The sequence below is a fragment of the Chroicocephalus ridibundus genome, chromosome 7 (genome assembly GCF_963924245.1).
Source record: "Chroicocephalus ridibundus chromosome 7, bChrRid1.1, whole genome shotgun sequence".
In the NCBI taxonomy this organism is placed as follows: Eukaryota; Metazoa; Chordata; class Aves; order Charadriiformes; family Laridae; genus Chroicocephalus; species Chroicocephalus ridibundus.
Window position 1 is genome coordinate 58,228,830 of NC_086290.1, and position 20,704 is coordinate 58,249,533.

A 20,704-nucleotide genomic window follows, 5' to 3' on the forward strand; every position below is an offset into this window, starting at 1 on the left:
AACGGTTTGACAGGAAAGAGACTCTGCCCACCCTAGTCAGAGTGTGTTTGGTTTAATGCACTGCAGAGCCGGATGCAGGACCTGCCTGGCACCAGGGGAAGGAGCAGCTGCTCCCCAGTATCCCAGAGGTATGGCAAGCCCAACAGCTTACAGCTTCATGCACGAAGGAGCAGCTGCAGCACATCTGGTTTTAATGTGAGGAACCTCTTTTCATCAAGACCACCACCCCCCACACACACATCATGGTTGCAGTTTTCAGAGGAGTCCAAAGCGAAGAGACCCAAAGCCCACAGGCACTTTAGGCATCCCTTCTACTAGGACCACAGCTTGTGGCAGTTCCTGTATGGAGAATGGGACAGGGACAAAGAGCAGCAAGACTGTGCTTTACATTTGGTCAGAGACAGCCATCTCCTACAAACAAGCCCAAAAGCACTTGGCTCTGTTTCTAAATAAGCAAGCCAGCAACTAGAGATCTGGTTTGCTTCTGGGATTTGGTGGTGTCACACTTACTTCTTTACCAGTTTCAGCTGGCCACATGACAGCCACTACACTCCCAACAGCCCCAGCTTTGCACAGCAACAAGGCAAGGAGGATGCAGATTCTCAAGGCCATATAGCCCAGGTCTTTACTATGGCATAGGGGTATTTCACTCCTTTCCCTGTTACATGCTTTAAGGCTCCAGCTTTTGCAGGTCAGGTTCCCAGCTGAGTGTTGCTGTGGCTGTTCAGACTTAAAACAGTGACCTCGGAGCATCTTCAGAGTCCCATTTGGGTAGGCTCCTCCACACCCCCTCCTGCTCAGCAGACTGTGCTCCAGCTCTTGGCTTCCTGCCTGCCTCCAGAAGCAGCTCAGCTGATCCCCACGAAGCCTTTGGTGAATCTCTACAGGACTGTTCAGCCAGAGGATAGGCTATGCAGGGCAGGCAGAGCCAGGCCCTGTGAGGTTGGAAGCCATCAGGAGATTAGACATGCCATGTACCTCAAAGCTGGCTGACTGAGCACCTCAGTCTGGACACCAGACTTCCCACTGTCAGCACTGCTCAGCTTGGGAGACACCAGGGCTGCAGAAGGGTTCAGAAGAGGTCAAGGACTCTGGAATAGCCAAACTGCTGCTGGAAGTGATGGTGCTTCTCAATGTCGGCAGTAAACAGGCTGGGATGACTTTGCTACAATACATTAACTGTCCAGGCACAAGCAAGCTGCCTTCAGCTGCTGGCAGGAGCTCAGTCCATCCTGAACAGTGCAGTTACCTGTACCTGCTCCTGAAAAAAAACACAGGGGCTTTGCTTTGCTCAGGCCTCCCACCCCTCAGGAACCAGACCTGCCACCAAATCAGGGGACTGCAGAAATCCCACAGGGGAACCAAAAAATTCTTTTATGAGAGAGTGTTAGGCAGCTCAGCCTCCTGAGGAGTGGAGTAGGAAAGGGCTTAGTATGAGTCACGGGCTTCTTGTCAAGGAAGTAAAACAAGAACTGCAGAGGCACTGAGTGATCCACAGGTCATGCAGTGGAACAGACAGCTTCAAGGAGACTCAATTCAGTACACCTGCGTGGTGGGACAGGGGTTCTCTACAGGAGGAAGCACTGCCAAAATAAATATATTAAAGCACAATGATGAAATAGCTTTCTTCATTGACTCCCCAGTCCCACACTCTTCGTTTAGTGAGAAACGGATACACATGGACAGAGTTGTCAGACATTTTTGCAGAAAGCCGTCAGGTAGGAAGAGCAAATTCCCCAGGAGATGAACAACTCTGAGCCATCTTCCTCTTATTTTGCATGCAGCTACCCTGACAACTTGCAAAGACACTGTGCAGAGCTCCCTAACATGCTAGAAGCCAGTTTGATGGTGAAGTGTCAGCACATTTCTAGGTTAATAAAAGCTGGGGCATGGGAAGAGAGAGGGACGGAAGGAGACTGATTATCTTAGACAAAGACTGGAATGATTTTACAGCAGGAGAATGTTTCAGGACAAGAAAATATTTATTCATACCTAAAGAACATGGAATATTAAAGACTCTGGAAGGTTTCCCTTCCTCCACAAGATCTTAGTGGAATGCGACTTTCAGCACTTTGCAATAACCACAACACACTCTCAATGAACCCAGGTGGTTTTTTATCAAGCTCACAGCAAAATCTCAAAAATACCTTGGCATTGCATCCATGCCATTAGCAGGAGGCTGGTGCACCCACTGCAAGTAGCAAGCAAGGGTGAGCAGCCTCAGCCCTGTGAGCAGCAAGGGCCAGGGAACTCTCTGGGAATGAGGGGAGGGGGCTTCCCCAGGGAGCTGGGCAGGCACTGAACCAAAGGCAGCCCAGCAAGACTACTCTGGAGTCAAATCAGAGACACCACTTCAGCTAACAAAAAGCCCTCCTGCCTGGCACTCCCAGAACATCTGCAGTCCTTTGACTTGGAGGCTGGAGGCTTATGATCCATTGCTGTGGCATTTCAGACACAGTTATCACCTGTGCCAGATACTGTACAGGGAAGACACTGGTCCCTGCTGTGAAGTTTTTGTTTGTAACACAAGAAACAATAAGGCAAGCAGACAGATGTTTGGAATAACATGGGAAGAGCCTTACTGGTTTTGCTCATTCATTTGTTTGGTGGCTGGGAGCATGTGCCACAGAAGAACGGATGCCCACAGGTGGGGCATAATCTTATATTGCCCTTTTGCATCTGTGATAATCGTTCTGGCTGCCAGACAGATACAGTGACATTTTGGGTGGAGCACAGACACTTTTTGGCTCCTTGGAAACAGCAAACTCTGAAAACTAACAAAAAATCCATCCTGCAGTCTGACTTCCATCAATGTATCTGGCATTAAGGAGTGGACTCCCAGCAATTGCTGTGAGCTACTGTTGCTTCAAGGCAACTTACAAGCACTGCTCACAGCAATACTGTATGAGAGGGGAAAATGCAGAATCCTGATCAGAGTATGGAAACCTGCTGGAAGAGATGCCTGATCTCTTAACACATAAGTGCACAGGAGTAGTGTTGCCTGAGTTGCCAGTTGAGCACACTGAAGTTCATGACCACTACTACAAGACAAAGATGGGCAAAGCCTACATCACACCCTCGAATGGACTCGACTGACCTGACATCACTGTAGAGGAAGCTAAAAGCCCTCTCAAGTTTGCATAAAACCCTTCCTTCTGCCTCTTTCCTCAGATGTTCACACACTCTCAGCCTTTCCTCTGCCAGTGCTGTGCACATTAGAGAAGCTGAGCCAGAGGACCTTGTTCTCACTATTCCAACAAATTACACCCTGCACACACAGTAACCCTGTACACCAGCCCTAAGGCAGGGGCACACGTTTCTGTTCCCCCTGCACTCAGCAAGGGTTGGCCTGACAAGCTGCACTCAGACATCTTCCACTTCTCCAGCCTCGTCTCTCAGCCTGGGGATAAGGTGCTGACACAGCAAGGAAAAAAAAGAAATATCATCTCAGGTCTGTTTTACACTGTGTCACAGAGCTGGGAGCCTCAGATATCATTAACCTTTGCCAGTCAAGCTACCTGACAGCTATAGAAGGGCCCATATGGACTTCAGCATCAAAGCATCTCATCAGCAAGATGTCAGTGGATGAATCTTCTGTCCTTATACTGCCACTTGAGACAGGCACACCATTAGCACAAGCAGACACATTTGTTGGTTCCAGCACAAATAACATCACAGAACAGCACTACTCAGACAGCATTACCAGAAGCAGCTGTTAGGAAGTGCCAAAATTAAGACTTGACTTGTCTAGGTGGTTGGTTTATGCCTGTGGACTGTAATAACTTTTGTGTCACACGAACACTGCACCAGGTCCTGCTGCCTTTCAAGTATCTTGATTTCTTTGTCATAGGGCTACTGCCTTCTATATCACCAATATCCAAACCCAGTTCTCTCTCCTTCCCTCCCAGTTTTTCCACACTGATCTGTAACCATTCATAAAAGACAGGGAGAAAAGCTCTGAAGAAGCAGAAAACACTTTTCCAAGGCAGCACGTGACTGCCTTGAGGGACAAATCCATCCTTTTCTTTCATGTTACCATCAATCACTTTTCACATGTTGCAGCAAGGAAGCCTCCTTCCCCAATGGAGCTGTGATTCATCCTCAGATCACATCCATCCCAGGCTCCTAATAAGGAGGCAGCTCACACATCTTCCAGCTTCTTTTCCACAAACAGGCAAGGCCCCATGCGCTGGCGTTGTATGAGGGGAAGGGAGGGTCTGGCAGCAGACACCCAGCATGAAGTAACAGCTACAGATCCTCCTCTAGCAGGGGTCCCTTTGAGCATCCCAATTTCTCTCTGAGAGCCCACATCAGAGCAGCAGATCAGACTAAGACCACCAGCTGCATCTTGCACGTGAGGAGGTCTGGAGGCAGGAGAAAAGCTCCAGGGATACCTGCATGTTGCCAGTACCATGGTGAGGAAGCACAAAGGCAGGAGCTAGTTGAGAGTACTTTGACAGAGCTGGATGCAGCAGCAGAACAGCATGGGAGCTGGTAATTAGAGCCAGCCTCAGGTAAGTAGGCATGCATGCAGTACTCTGCACAGCTGTGCTGGCACAGTTCTTTTCCTGCTGCTGCCTGATTCCTTCAGCTTTATGTACTGTAGATGTGACAGCCTGCAACTGTGGGTTTCATGAGGCTGTGCCCATGCTACTTGTATGTAAAAAAAATCCTATTCTCACCAGCTCTTTTGTGGTTATAGAACTCACTTCTATACTATAGGATAGGAACCTGAACTACTGCCCAGAGTGGGAAGGGGGGAAGAAGAGACAGACACCCATGCTAAAGTCTCGCATGACTACAAGGGATCAACAGCAAAATAGTCTTTGAGTTAGTATGTACGCCATGCAAAAGCAGGGCAAAACGAAGACAAACTACAGGGTGGCTAGTCCAAGCTTTGCTGCATTCACAAGACTGCAAGATAAAATTGTGAATAATCTCTGCAACACAGGGACAGCTGAGAAATGCAAGTCACCAGGAGGAGGACAGCCACATCTGACTGCAGAGCACTGCTCCAATACAGTCAAACTGCCAAACGTAGGCACTGAAGTCCAGGTCACTAGAGTATGATGATCTCACACCTCTCAGTAGAGTTGATTCGCACCTTCATCACAGTCAAAAATCCAACACTAACACATCCTCAGAAGGTGTTATTCTGCCTGGGCTTCCACAGCACATTTTTATTTCTCCCTTTCCCACCCCAGCTGAGCCCCTCATGTCTGCTCATAGTTTAGCACCCATGCTAAGCACTCAATGTTTGGGTCTATCTATGAATTGGAGCTCCAGGTTACCAAGGAAATCTGTAGCAGAATAAACAACTGAATGAGTCTTCCATGTGTTAATTTAACATCCGACATACCCTATCATCCTTCTCCAGTTCAAAGCCTTGTGGGTCTGTAGGACTTGCTCCTACTTAGCATGCTTAGAGTTCAACAAACATAGCAGAAATCCGTGTAAAGCAAGAACATCAGGGGCAAGAATTTTTTCCTCTAAAGTTGAAGAAAATGTTATCTGCACAGCTGTGCAGAGTCAGGAGTCTTGCTCTGCACAGCTTCCCCATGAGAACATCCTAACAGCCATCCAAAATGTGTCATTAATGCTTTCTCCTCACAAGGTCACACAATTATGGAACCACTTGGCTGAGAAAAGCAATCAGCACACCCCAGAAATATTTGTGGGATATTGCACAGGAACTGCAGGTTTTGAGGAGCTGCTCTCTTCCTCCCATCTTGGCACACAGCTCTATCTCATTTCTGCTCTGCAGCAGAGACTCCCATCAAAACCCCAGGCCCCGCTGCCAGCTGAAAATGATGGGACATGGTCCTTCTCACTTACATTGGCGTGAGCAAGTGGAGACTACTGGAGACAGAGACTGCAGAAGGTACCAAAAAAGGCAAGGCAATGAGTTTGTCTCCACCAACCTAAGAAGAGCAGTTGTCACTCAGCAGCAGTATCAGCAGAAAGTAAGGCTAGGCTTCCATGGCCTTCCTGCTTGTCTAAGACATGCACACGGCTGCTCTACAGAGAGTGCAGCGTGGGAATAGGAGAAAGCGGGAGGATGCCTATATCTCAGAAAGACACATACTCAAGTGCTGCTCCAGCAGACAGTGGCACTTTACAGCCACACTGTTTACAGTCACACCAGAGTAATTAGAGCAGTCACTGTTAACTAGTTAACAACTCCACCATAAATTCTCTGAACAATACTGAAGAATTAATCACAACATTTCATAGCCTTCCGCAAATGCAGCCACCAATCTGCAGAAACACTGAAACCACCCCAGAGCCAAACAGGCTAAATTAATCCCACATGGCTTCTGGAAAAAGAACTACAACTATTTCAGAGGTACTCACCCTAAAATAATGCCTGCCCAGGGCAGCAACCCAAAAGAAACAAGCCCTCAGCAAACCACACCTTTATCCACAAGGCATGACTCAGCACATGAGCTGGGTGCCATCAAGAAATAAAATAAAAGGGTTGATTTTCATCCAGGTTGACTCCCTAAACCAGCAGGTTTCTGGGACAAGAAGCTCCCAGCTGCCATGGGACAGCCCTCCCTTTCAGCTGCAAGCCTCAGCCCACTGAGAAGCTGTGTTCTCAAAAGGTTTTGACCTTTCAGGAGAACTTCCCCATCCAGGGACACCAGTACATGAAAGCAATAAAAAAAAATTCTCCAATGTCATGTACTTGACATTTATGACAAATATTTATGCTTCTCCCTCTGTTTCTGTCCATATCACTTATGCCAAAAATAAAACTGAAGACTGCAATGGAACAGGAAAATGTTTCTGAAGAACTTAACCCAGTAGGAAAAGTGACAAACACATCCAGACTGCAAATTCTTAAGCAAGTTAGAACTGTAAGTTACGCAGTGCTTGACTGCACCCCATCATTAATGATGAATTCATAAAATGACCGTATTTGTATAGGGTACAGGGAAAAAATATACTGGAAAGCAACACAGTAGCTGGAAACTAGGAAAACAGGAAAGGTTGAGTCAGATTTCCAGATGGATTTTTTTGATAGCCCTGACGTTTGATTTGGTGGTGGTGTGTGTGTGAGGGGAAGATGCTACACTTGCTAATTCACAGCAGCCCTTGAAGTAAGGCACAAGCCTTTCCTAGGAACCCATGAGAGATCTCCCTGCTCCAACATATCTCTGGCTTCATCCCTTCTCCCTTGCACCTGTCACCAGGCGCCACTTCTCAGCCAGGCCCAGACCAAGGGCCCCCATCAATAGGGCAGCCAGCTCTGGACCTGAGGCACACTGCACTTGCTGGTACAGGCCTGACAGTGCCACCCAGGGCCTGAGCAGCACCATTTATTGACAATTCTGCAGCATCGTCCAGAAGAATCTGCATCATCCTGGTCTGGTGCGGAAGTCCCTAGCTAAGCATGTGTTTCTGTGATGAAGGACTCTATCCTTAAAGGCACCACCTGTGGCTAACTGTACAAGCCCGAGAAACAGCTGAGTTTCTGAAGAGCTAGAAACATGCATGTATACTTACACCTCACCCACCACCACAAATCAGCAGCCACCTTCCCACACACCCATGAAGTCACTGCAGCTTCTTCCCACCATTATCTCTCAGATTAGTATCCTACCCCGGCTTATCAGTTATCAGGATTGCTTCTCTTTTAGAAGGTTTCAGACATTTTTCTCCAACCATGCTAAACTTAACCACTGTCTTAATTAAAAGAACATGCGTGACTATATGGCATTATTTGATATCATTCATGTCTCCACTGTACCCAATTCTTTATCTATCATAAACATCACTAACTAACCTTCAGATCTGTCATGAGGACTGCATTATGTCAACAATTGTTCTGGACACTTCAATCATCCCCACCGCTTTTACAGCCAGCTACCCACATTCATTTCTTCAACCACATATTTTCTGATGTGTGTTACCTCCCTATACATTAGATGCTTCCTTCTCAAAGCCAGTGACATCCTGGACCAAACAAAAAATAAAGGACTGAAGATCAGAGGAGAAGAGGCATTTGAAACCACAAGGAGAAAGATGTAAGAGGAAGAATTTTGATAAGGGTTACTATATAGCTAGTTTTCCCCAGATGCATCTGCTTTCCTAGCTTTCAAGGCACAAGCCAGTAACATTTTCTCTCATACCAACTCTATACTTCGCTTTGACCCTGGCAGTTCAGGCCTCACTTTTGGCCTCCTCACTGGCCCTCAGCAAAGGGGCAGGCTCAGCTTCCCCGCCATCACCAACTGCCAAACTTCAGCAGCAGTCACAGGACTGAGTAGCGGCATCTGCCAGAAGCTGTGCAGGAAGAAGCCTCTCCCTGCCCCAAGTTAGAGCAGGGTCAAAATCCACCCAGAAGAAATGTTTGCCCGCCCTCAGGTGTCAGGAGAGCTCCTACTACAGCCCAGTGCTGCCCAAAGTTGGGCTCTGCTGATGGCCTCACACAAACCATTTTCTCTCCCACTTTTTTGCCTGCTTATGCTGCCTAACAGTGCATGCTCAGCATCCATACAGAGCCCTGGAGCCAAGTGTGATCTCCCACATAAGCAGAGCCTGCCTCCCCCTACACCCAGTGTTTGTCAGTGCTTTGAGCTGCTGAACAGGCTCATCCACACTCCACCTGCACTTTTAGGGCAGTAATGGGTATGCTCACTCCAGGCATCTTCCCAAGGCAGAGTAATTGCACATATTGATTTCAGATGTTATCAAACAAACTGCCTTTCACAACTCCAGCACACACAAAATCATCACACTGAGCTCCCCACCAACACACATCCCTTTCTCTCCACCAGCTTGGCATGCCCTGATTTGCACCAGATCTATCCTTTCCATCCCCTCAGCCTGGAAGATATGTCCTCTGGAGACCCAGATCACCCTGCTAATAGTCCACAGAAGCCATCCAGCACCCTCAGCCTTTTCCTGAAGCCTCTTAGAAAAGAGGTTTCTCCTTCCCCTGCTCCAGGGTAGCAATGACCCTATAAAGGCTCTTCTAAGGTCAGCACTGACACTTCACAGAAGACTTGGCTTTCAGATAGGACTGTTCTTTCCACAGCTCAAGAGAGGCTGGCACGAACGACTGGGTTAATACACCCTTCATTAACTTCAGGGAACAAATGCCATCAAGAAGAGATGCTGTACTCTGGCAAGCAGACCCTTGGCTGAAGTACAGAGTGACACATTCAGCATAGTGCCACCTCTTCAAACCCAGCCAAGGCATAAACCACATAAGCTCTTGTTGTGACCGCTACCTAAACAGTGCTTTTTCCTCTAGCAAAGAGAACACTGCTGTGCTGTCCTTCCAAATATCTCCTCTGCCACAGGCTGATGAGATTCCCACTGTGGCCACCCTAGAAAAGCCCATAAGGGAAGAGAAATCCCACAACCCCCTCCCAGCAAAAGCAAGCTGGGCCTTGAAAGTCTGGTTAGTGCAAGGACAATTAATTGTATCAGGCAGAGACATTTAGAGAGCTTAATGAACACCCTAATTAAGGGGCATAGGGCGGCAGCACAGGCTCTGAAGCCCATGGCAGACGTAAAGCACCAACAGGCTGTGTAAAGCCATGGGGGCACCTCACCACTCCCTGGGGCAACGCTGGGACAGAGGAGGTCCCCTTGCAGCTCAGGTTGGATGAGCAGCTCTGCCCACTGTCTCTGACCCAGGAGTTGTCCTGGGAGCAGATCCACCCACACATACCCCACTCCAAGCATGCCAGCTCCAACCCGTAAGACATATCCCAAAAGCAAGGAGAAGAAATAAGCTGGAGACAGTTCCAGATTGAAGGCACTTCATGACAGTGAACACAGTTTGCCTCAAAAAAAAAACAAAACTAGCAGGACCCAGTGGCCCAGCACCTACTGTGACTTTTTAAAACCCAGCCTTCGTACCATATCGAACAATAACATGCCTGAACTCCTCGCTGGAATGATAAGAGGCTGGTGCTTACGCTCCTGGTTGCTAAGATCTGGCCTTCTCCAGGCAAAAGCCAAGGGGGCAAGCCCAGGAAAGCAATTTTTTGCTACGCCTGGAGATTAATCCTGTTCATACCACGCACCACAGCCCAAGCATGGGGTGCAGCACAGCGAGCTGTGCCATGCACGGGGACATGTTGGAGCATGGCCCCAGCACGCTGGCTTTGGTTTTTCTCTTCAAGCAACTGAGATAACGGCTCGCCGCTTGCCTTATCCTGTTTCAAAAGCAACACTTCAAAGCCATCCCATGTCAAACACCAGAACAAATTGAAGCTGCCAGAGATGCCTCACAGGGAGAAAATTAACACATTAGGGGAAGTGTCACTGTAAGTTTAACTTGGGAATCACAGACTACTGTAAATAGAAAAGCAACAGTTTCCGATTAAACAAAGCCTTTTCGATTAAGTTACAACAGAATGGTAATCTGTTACAACTACAAGAAAATGGTAATTTTAGCTTCATCAGAGCAGCTGAAGAAAGCGATATCCCTGCAGGATCAGCAGTCTTCCTTGTTCACAACATACAGGCCTTTGAGAGCTGCCGTTTATTCTCCCTCAGAGCCAAGGTAAGCAGCGAGAGGAAGATAAGCTCCTCTTCACGTCAGCCTGGCTGCAAGGTGTGTGCTCCGAGACACTGCCAGGGCAGGACAGCTCAGACCAAAGCACTGACCCCAGAGAAAATCCAAACTCTGAGGAGCTCGGGCAGATCCCCAACGGCAGCAAGGAGGATTAGGAAGCAGTAACAAACACGGAGCTCACCACACTTCTTACCTTGCCCCTCTCTCCCTCGAGAAACGGGAGAGAGATGACTAGTGTGATGGGTAAACCGCTCAAAATCCCTATTTTCAGAAGGATTTTTTTTCACTATTTATTTTTAGGCTTGGTAAAAGGAACAGCTCTGGAGCTGCGGCCGCCCGGTGCATCCCCAGCCCCGCTGCGGCGGCAGAGCGCAGCTCCCGCAGCCCGGGAAATGAGGCAGCTGCCCGAGCACGCCGGCCTGGAAGAGCCCTGACCCGGTGTACACCTCCGGAGCCGGGATCCCACCCGCCACGGCCCCTCGACAGCCAACGGGACGCTGCTCGCGGAACAACCCGCCCTCCGCGCTGCACCTGCCCCAGACCCGGGAGGAGCCGCCACCGCCCCGGGCACGGCTGAAGGCGGGCGACCCGGCCTAGGCGGTCCCTCAGCCAGGACGACCGGTCCCTCACGCCGCCCCGGAGCCCCCCGGCCCCGCGGCTGAGGGGACGGAGCGGAGCCGAACCGCGCCGCTGAGGGGGCGCGCGCTTCCCCCCGCCGCCGCCTCGCGCTCACCTGCGCCCGCCGCCGCCTCGCGCTCACCTGCGCCCGCCGCCGCCCGGCTCCACAACGTGCCTCTGTTTGCAGCGCCCGGCCAAACTCCCCGGCTCGCGCCCTATCAGCGCGCGCCGCCCCCGCGCCGCCGCCCGCCCGCCCGCTCCCATTGGCCGCCGGCGGCCGCACCTCCCCCGCGGGGGCGCGCGCGCGGGGCCGCGCCTCCCCCCCGCCCCTCCCGTGTCCGCGAGGGTGAGGCGGCGGCGGGGCCCCGCCGGGGGCGGTCCAGAAGGTTTGGGGGAAAAACGCCCCTTTTCGGGGGCGTTCATTGAGGGCTATTAGTCGTTTAGCGTAAATAAGTAAGTTTTAATTAGACGGGATTACTGAGGGTTGTAATACGGTGTGATTTGTGCTGTTTGCCCAGCTTTACTTAGCGTGAGGGGCTAGATTTGCCGAAGCCTTTAGGCCGCAATGGAGTTATTTTTCTTCGTGAATTTCCTAGCAGCTGGTACAGTGCTGTTTAGTTTTTTAGTATATCACACTGATGTTTTTTGTAGTGTTTTTCCCAAATCTGGACTGTTGGGTTTTCCACGGTCTACCAGCGAGTGCAGGTGCACAAGGAGCGTAGAGCAAAAGATACGGCGGCTCCAACCCTTGGCTGAAATTGCAGATCAACACGATAAGAGCCTGCCTGCCTGGACACAGAAAAAAAGAATGCGTTTAGATGTTAGAAGACCCCTGACAAAAATTCACCGTTGGACTCAAAGACATGTGGCCAGCGTGTGAGGGGCAGGTGTGTGGATCGCAGCGGTATCGTTGCCCAGGGATTTCTTTGTTCAGGGTCCCTCTCTCGGGAGGCACCCAGCCTGGGCTCCTCTTGCTGATGTACCTTTCAATTAAATGAATTATTTTATAAAATCCAACACCTGAGACTCTTGCTGTAGCAAACTGAGGGTTGAGCCTGAAGACGGAGGAAGCGCACCTGGGAGGATATGTGTGTGCAACACCATGACTGGTGTGTGAATGCTCGGGCTTCTCCTTTAACAGCGTGTGGCCGTGCAGTGTCCACAGGCCAAAAAAAAAATGGGGATTTTTGCCAATATAACCAGGCAAAGTGGTGCTTCCAGGGAGCAGAGGGTCTGCTGGGCTATTCCAGGCTGAGGGATGGGGTGTGAGGGACACAGTGCAGGGACAGACACCCTGATGGTGCAGGAACAGGCTGCTCCCTGGGTGATGGGCAGTCAGGCTGTGGATGCAGGGGGTTTTCCCCGTGCCCATGTTCTCCCCTGGCACCAAGGAGGTGGTGGTGAGAGCACACCTCCCAGGGCAGGGAGCCTTGTGCATTAAAGGTGCATTAAAAAGAGCATGGCCAGCAAGTCGAGGGAGGTCATCCTCCCACTCTGCTCTGCCCTGGTGAGGCCACATCTGGAGTACTGTGTCCAGTTCTGGGCCCCCCAGTTCAAGAAGGACAGGGAACTGCTGAGGTGAGTCCAGCGGAGGGTTACAAGGGTGATCAAGGGACTGGAGCACCTCTCTTGTGCAGAAAGGCTGAGAGCCCTGGGGCTGTTTAGCCTGGAGAAGACAAGACTGAGAGGGGATCTCATCAATGCTTATCTAAGGGGCGGGCATCAAGAGGATGGGGCCAGACTCTTTTCAGTGGTGCCCGGTGATGGGACAAGGGGCAATATGCACAAGCTGGAACACAGGAAATTCTGTCTCAACATGAGGAAAAACTTCTTTACTTTCAGGGTGTCAGAGCCCCGGAACAGGCTGCCCAGAGAGGCTGTGGAGTCTCCTTCTCTGGCGATACTCAAAACCCACCTGGACACGTTCCTGTCCAGCCTGCTCTGGGTGACCCTGCTCTGGCAGGGGGATTGGATGAGATGATCTTCAAAAGTCCCTCCCAACCCCCACCATTCTGTGGTTCTAAGATTAATAAAACAACATTGATCATATGCACAAGCATTTTCTGAACTCGTACCGCAGTGGGGAGAAACGCTGCTGCACATCAACTAATTCCACTGCCATCACTCAAGGAGTTCCTACAAGGAAATGCCCTCAGTGGTTCATGACTCTTGTTTTGGCTTTTATTTTTTCCCCGCTCTCTTTTACCTACTTGGCTCACGGTTGACCGTGCCCCTGGGTCGGGGGGTTCCCACTGCAGCCCCGCACCCAGCTGTGAAGGGTGTTTCCTGTGGGATTTGTGAGGATGTTGGCTTTGTGACAAGTGGTCTGCTGTGACCCCGCTCGCGGTCAGGGTCCCCACTGGGGGATCTTGGCTTTAGCTGGAGAGCAACAGTTGGATTAAATCCACATCCTGACTCAACCCACTGCTGACTGCTGCTCCCTCCCGCTGTGACAACAAGCGGATAGAAATGGCTGTGCCTACTTCCAGTGGGTCTGAAATAATCCTCTGCTTTGGAAACAAATTAATTTCTTACCACGGGTTTCATATCTCAAAACAACTCAACATATTACTGCAGCTTGTGGTTTACTACCAACTTTGTTTCCCGTAGCAAAAAACCTTGCTCAAGAGCGGTATCAAAGTGTAAGTAAGAGACACCAATCATTAAAACAGCAAAGTCATCTCGTAAGCCTTGCGAATACCATGAACTTCTTCACTTAGTCATTCTGTGGGTATATGTCTTATAGTCAGACATACTCAACTGTAATTTACCGTGTGAATCTAAGTCTTAATGTTTCCTGCAGAAATGTGCTTTGTCACCCTGCTTGGTCATACGCAGCTGAGCAGCTCCCTAAGGATGAACAGGTTTATCCAGGGCTAAGGCTCTTTGACTTTCACCTAAAATATTTGTCAGTTCTGTTTTCCAATTTTCAGTCAAAAATATTTTGAACTGAAATGTTTTGAATATTGCTTGAAACATTTGAGACCTCACTTGCCTACTGTTGATCTTTAAATTGGCTAATCAAATAATGGATCCAATTATATGGCCACAACATGCTCTGTCTCCCCTTATTTATTTTGCAAGGAAGAAAACAAAAAAAAAAAGCTGTTTTTTAATTTAACTAGCAAGCTAAAAATCCAGCACTTGCGTGGTTCTAAACTTGACTATTAAAGAATTGTTACATTCAGCAAAATGATCCCTGTTAGAAAGCTAGAAAGGATTGTTCTTTCAGCTCATCAGAGAGAGAATCCAGCGGAGAAGATCCTTCATGAACAGGCAACACCGGGGCAGAGAAGGTGAACAGCAGAGTGAGGTGAACCAGCGGGAGGGTGGCAGAGAGCCTGCCGTGTCTTAGAGTGACCAGCAAATGTGTTTTCTAGTTTGTACTATTGGCAATTTGTCAGTTAGTCCCTTTCAACCTATTTTATTCATAGTTCTGACAGCGTTTCCGTGGTTTCAGGTCTTTCAATACTATTTGGTCCAGTTTTGCACTTCAGGTATACACAATTCCTTCCTGCAGCAGCCAGAGGAAAAAAAACAAAAACAAAAACAAAAATATGTGATGCACTGAGGGCCCATGGTTTCTGAAGGAGGACGGTTGGGAGAGCATTTCTCCACCCTTGGATTAGCCACCAGCGGTTGGAAATTCCTTTTCCATGCAGAAAGCCTTTCTGACAGAAACAAGAAGGCAAGAAGATGCTAGGGTTTGGTTTTTTTTCCAACAGCAAAGCCTGGAACGAAAGGTTTCCAGCATCTCACACTGCCCAGGTTTTCTGGGACCTCTCCCTTCCAGCCCATGTTCAATCTCTGCTCAAGGCAATTGAGCTTTATTTGGGTAAAATGCAGGGGATTTAGGAGCTGGGATTTGGCTGGTGTCTATCTAGCAGCTCCCTGGTGCCTTGCAACAGGACAGCAGAGAGCCTCCTCACCTCGAGTTCGTGCTTCCACAGCTCTTGCCTTCTTCTGGCAGCTCTGGATATTACCTAACGATCACTAATTAGATATCATCTCAAGACTGCTCACCTGCAGTCACCAAATAGATATCTCAAGGCAGCCACCAGCCTGAGCTCCTGGGCTGTCTTGTTCGTTGGCCACGGTGGACTCAGGAAAGGTAAGACGTGCCCATGAGGAGAAGTGAAGCCTTCTCCCATCCCTGGCCAGTGAAAGCCCCAGCAACCGCCTTCTCGGCTGCCCAGGTGCAAGCGCCCAGGACCCAGGAATGTGGCTGTGCCTGTGGAGAGACTGTGCTCCTGCGGCTCCGGGGCGCAAGAGACCCTCTGAAAGACCACTGCACATACAAGATATAACATTGACCTGTTTGACAGGGGCTTTCGGTTCAGTCGAGCATATAGGGACATTTGCTCATAGGGACGGTTACTCATGTAGGGACAACTCAGCTTGTCCTGAGCAATGAGTAAAACTTTCAGCCTCCTGTTCCTCTTGCCATAACTACTGCTGAGAAGTGTTTGCAAGGCTTTCGGGAGTCATTCGGGCTGATTCACATTTGGCTTTGAGATGCCTACAAGCTGCTGACTGTGGGGAAAGTTTTGAGGATTGTCCCCTAAAGACCTGTCTCCTTTAGCATCAGGCAGTTTAAGTCACTGGTGGCATATGAAGCACAGCTTTAGCACTATCGTCAGGGTCTGAGACTATAACCTCTGGCAAAGAGTGATAGCACTTGACCTAATGAAATTACCTGGTTAACTAGTCTCAGTCACTAGCTATTTCTTCCAGAAAACAAAACAAACAACAAATTTGTGTGCCTCAGTTTCCCTTTTTGTAACACACAGATGACTACACTGCAAAGCAGCAACGACCAGTGCAGAGAGTCCCAAATAATGTCTCTCTGATGCTTAGACTACATTAAAATAATGCTATAACAATGTTAAAATAAGACTGGTATTTCTGTTCGGTAACGATTGGGGTTAGTTGTTTGGTAACGATGTCCTGATGTGTTTTCTGGGTGCGAGGACCGGCGAGGGTGTTTATTTAATCTGTCCTTGAGTTACAGTCATGAGAGGTAGCCTTTACATTTCCCCAGGCGTTTCACAAGTATGTTTCAATAAAAAAAAAAAAGAGCTGAAGCCATCATTTCTTTTAGGAACAGCTTTGGCCAAATCTCTCTGTGGTGCCATAAAGCTGCGCAGGATCCGTGCTTGGTACCAGGAGGCAGAGCTCTGCTATCGGGAACGATCCTGATTCACCCCTGCAAGAGAGCCCCGGGGGCTGACTGCACCGTCGCTGTATTCAGAATCCATTTGGACACTTCTGACTTTTGCGCTTTCTAAAATAAGGCAATAAAGCAATTAGAAATAGGTAAAGGGAAGAGAGAGCGCTTCACCAAAGAAAGCAAAAGAAAACAGCGTGGTGTAATTAATACAGCGCTGGCAGGAGCGAAAATGAGCTGTAACCACTGTGCTGTCACCGGGAGCGTGGCTGCAGGCTGAGGCTGTGACGGCAGAGAGGGTCCTTTTGCCACCCAGCACAATCTGGCCCAAGAATGCACATCCTTGGGCCAGAAGGAAATAAAATCCTAATTTAGAGCTGGGAGGACATAAAGGTCCTTGTCACCCTTCGTCGTGTGTCAGCCAGAGGATTTATCCAACTGAAAACATGCTCCCACATCAAAAGAGGAAGGGAATTAGTGTAACCAGAAAGGCAGGTGCTTTTTTAGGGAAAAATCCAAGAACGTCCAAAGTGGAGGACTGGGTTAAAAATAAAAGGGAGTCCGCTGTGCCAGAGAAAGAATGAGTGGGCTTAGAGATAGGAGAGATCGCACAGGGAAGGAGCTATCTCTTTCTTTAGCGTTATTCATTTTTAATTTACATCGTTACAGTGTGTGGAAGCACCAGGTGGAAATCAGGGCCTCATTGTGCTGGGAATTGTGCACAAACATAATGATTGAAAGTTGCCAGCTCTGCAGAGGTTGAAATATCATTCCTCGTCTCCGCAGCATCACTAACCAGCATAATAATTGCCAAATAAGTTTTTCTGCAATTGCTCTTCCGGAATATCTGTGCCACTTGGTTTCTTGCAGAGTAGCCACGCCTGAAGGGATGAAAAAGATATATTTGCACCAGGTCCAACCTGGTAACCTTCACAGATAATAATAACTGGTCAGAGGCAGAATCTGCTCACCACATTTGCAGACACGTTCAGAAATTATTTGCTGGTGTCTCGGTTTCCCTTTCTGTAAAATGGGAATAGGAACACTGCGCTCCCAGCTCGCCATCTTCATCTAACACCCATGATCAGCGCAGGAGTCCTCTGTTAGACCCTCAGGGCGCTCTGCTGACAGCATCGCACACAAGGGTTTGTTAGGGCTGGGTGTAATGATTAGGGATTAACTGAAGAGTATATCTTCTTGTGGTTTTTTTTCTGGCTGAAAGGACTGGAGGCAGTGTTTGATTTGCTGAAGGTTCCTTTCCTTCAGTAAATTCCTAGTAAAATACTATTAATTAAATAACTGTGTAAAAACCAAAACACAATTAAACAAGGAGTTTTCAAAAACGCAAACAACCCAACCCTCAATTGCCAAAGCATAAATAGGAAGCAACACAGCAAACTGTCATCAAAAGGGTCTTTGCACGATGACCAAATCCCTTTGGGTTTCGTGACGCCTTGGCTCACTGCTCAGAGGTCAGAGAGCAGCAGGATCCACTGGCCGCATTTTCACAGCTACAGATACAGTCGCTTTCTGGCCACGACAGATGCCAAGCGCAGGGAATCCTTCCCAGGTCCCAAGAGCCAGGCCAGGTCAAACTGAGAGGAGGACGGTCCTGCTGGTCGCCCACACCTCCCCACTGAAAGACCTCCATGGAACATGCTCAGCAGCAACACCAGGACACTGCAAGGTGCAGCCTTTCTCAGGGCAAATCTTAAACCTGTCATTATTTTCATTTTTCAGCACTTCAGACGTGCAGACTTTTAGCTGTTGTGTACTATCCTGCATTCAGTAATATTGCATGAACTTTTCGCAAACTGGAAGGCAGCGGGAGAAGGGGTGCAAGGAAGGGGCTGCAAGAGAGCAGCTGTGCCAACGAAGGCTCCCCCGTGGGGCTGAGCCCGTCCTCCGTGCTCTCCCACCCCTGAGCACCAGCTCCAGCCCTTCTGGCAAAAGGAGGGACCGAAACCATTGCCATCGGCCTTTTCATGCCCCAGAGGGGACCGGTATATGTGAAAATCAGACACTTGCTCAGTTTTTTCCAGAACGCTATCGCTCTGCATGGCACCCACCTGAATGCCACCGGCCCCCCTGGCTTGGGGGAGGAGCTTGTTTTGTCAAAAGAATTAAAAGTACAATATCTTGTTCTGCCGGTTTCAGGAATGTTTGGTGAATGAAAAGCAAAGAAAAGGATCCCCAAAGAGTGTGCATTTAAAAAAAAAAAACAAAAAAACCAAACAAAAAAAACCCAAAAAAACCCCAAACAAGCAAGGAGATGAAAATAAACCCTCCCATGATTTTAAAAGCAGTCTTGGGACTTTTAGGGATCCCAGCTCAGAGGTTTCGAATAGCAGCCGCAGGGGATCATTTACAAGTAGCATTTTTCCTAATTTCCTATTCTGCCTTTTAATACTTCCTAGGAAAGAATAGGGGCTTTGCATTACAAGCAGCTTGAAAGATTAAACCGTCAGGAACAACCTCCGGCTCCACCCGCAGCCTCACGCCGGTTATTTTGAGTTGTGACTGGAGATTGACCCGCTGTCAGCGGGTGCGAGAGGTTACCTGGACGCTCGCCTTCGCTGCCTCGGATCCTTGGGAAGGGAATTTTCCCCAGGCGTGCCTGTGTGAAATGGTCTTCCAGTCCCCTCTGCTGGTTGGAGCCGGGGGAGAGCTGCGGCACGGCGGGGCTTCCCTCGCCGGGGGAGAGCACGGGCTGCCTGGGGATGCCACCAGCCCCACCAGCCCCTCCGGAGACCAGGGGGCTCTCCCTCACCCTCATCTTCAGTGTACGCACCCGGCACCTCTCTCGCACAGGCCAGCGCTGGGTCAGGGCACTCCCGAGCACAAATCCAGGCTGGGCAGAGAATGGAGTGAGACCAGCCCTGAGGAGAAGGACCTGGGGCTTTTGTTTGATGAGAAGCTCAACATGAGCCGGCAATGTGCGCTTGCAGCCCAGAAAGTCGACTGTATCCCTCCCCCAGCAGGGCAAGGGGGGATTCTGCCCCTCTACTCCGCTCTGTGAGACCCCCCTGCAGCGCTGCCTCCAGCCCTGGGGCACCAACAGCAGGACACGGAGCTGTCGGAGCGGGGCCAGAGGAGGCCCCGGAGATGCTGGGAGGGCTGGAGCCCCTCTGCTGTGAGGACAGGCTGAGAGAGCTGGCGGGGTTCAGCCTGGAGAACAGAAGGCTCCGGGGAGACCTTCCAGCCCCTTCCAGTCCCTAAAGGAAGGTGAGCCCTTGGCCCAGGGTGCCCAGAGAAGCTGTGGCTGCCCCATCCCTGGAGGGGTTCAAGGCCAGGTTGGACGGGGCTTGGAGCAACCTGGGCTGGTGGGAGGTGTCCCTGCCCAGGGCAGGGGGTGCCACTGGGTGGCCTTGAAGGTCCCTTCCAATCAAACCGCTCTATGATCATGAGAAAGGGTGAAAAAAACTACCAAATGGATAATCTCAAACCCGCCCCCGCTGCCTGTGAAAGCTGAGGCATCCTTCTCCCCACAGGGAGAGCAAATAATCTCCCCACAGGGAGATTGGCTTGAAATGTTTGTTGAGTTTATGACCAAGTATCACCTGCAACTGCCTGTGGCATGTCCCTCTGCGTCCCTACGAGCCCAGCGCGGTCTGTCCCTCCTGCAGGCTGCTGGCTCACGCGCCCCACCGCCCTCAGCGCCATGACAGCCACAGCCAGAGCGATCCCTGTAGCATCTTTACCGACTTCCCCACAGCAGCCGGGATCCAGTTTGGGAGCGACCAAGGCAAAATTACCTCCAGGGGTTGCAAAACGACATTGAGGGAGAGACTGTGCCGAAAGTCCATGCTAATGCATCCCGGAGAACTGCACGGAGCCAGCAGCACAGGGCAGGGGCCGCTCGCAGCAACGCGGGGCTTGGGCGCCGTTCGTGAATTCCAACCGCACGTGCCGAGTTGTGCAAATCTTCTATCAGAGAGGGGAGGTTTAGTTCCTGGGCGCAAAGAGCTGGTTTGTCAGGCTGCTGCTGAGAAGGTTGATTCTGGCCGGCTACTACCGACCGTCGCGGGCAGCGGGAAGCAGAGCTGGCACCAGGAAGCTGTTCTTGATGGCCGGCATCGCGCCAGCCAGCCTGTCTGAGGAGGAAACCCAAGTGACAACCCCGATAACAACGTCTGCTCGTGGCCGGAGACCCAGGGGCCCTGCACGGGGAGGAGAGCCCGGGGGAGCCTGCACAGAGCCCACAGCAGAGGCCCCACGCTCCAGCCCCGTTTACAGAATTACTTTGCATGTGCGAACACACACACACACACCCCCAGTGCCAAAAACCACCCCCTGTGCCCCAGGGCAAGCATGGGCACTGCAAAGGGATGTAGTAGAAAAACTAAAGGTTTATTTTTTTTTAATAAAATACATCCTTACAA

General features: G+C 50.0%; 1 protein-coding gene across 5 annotated transcripts in view; it reads right to left on the reverse strand.

Annotated features, from left to right (window-relative positions):
* CAMKK1 (calcium/calmodulin dependent protein kinase kinase 1) overlaps positions 1-11,393 on the reverse strand; it is a 107,213-nt gene extending 95,820 nt beyond the window's left edge. For 2 of the 5 annotated variants that reach the window (XM_063340943.1, XM_063340940.1), the window contains exon 1: positions 11,298-11,343. The gene's annotated coding sequence lies outside the window, so the exon portion shown is untranslated. Of the gene's footprint in view, positions 1-11,270 lie in introns of all 5 variants that reach the window. The other 3 variants (XM_063340939.1, XM_063340938.1, XM_063340942.1) reach the window with 3 other exon arrangements.
* Positions 11,394-20,704: the final 9,311 nt, after the last annotated feature.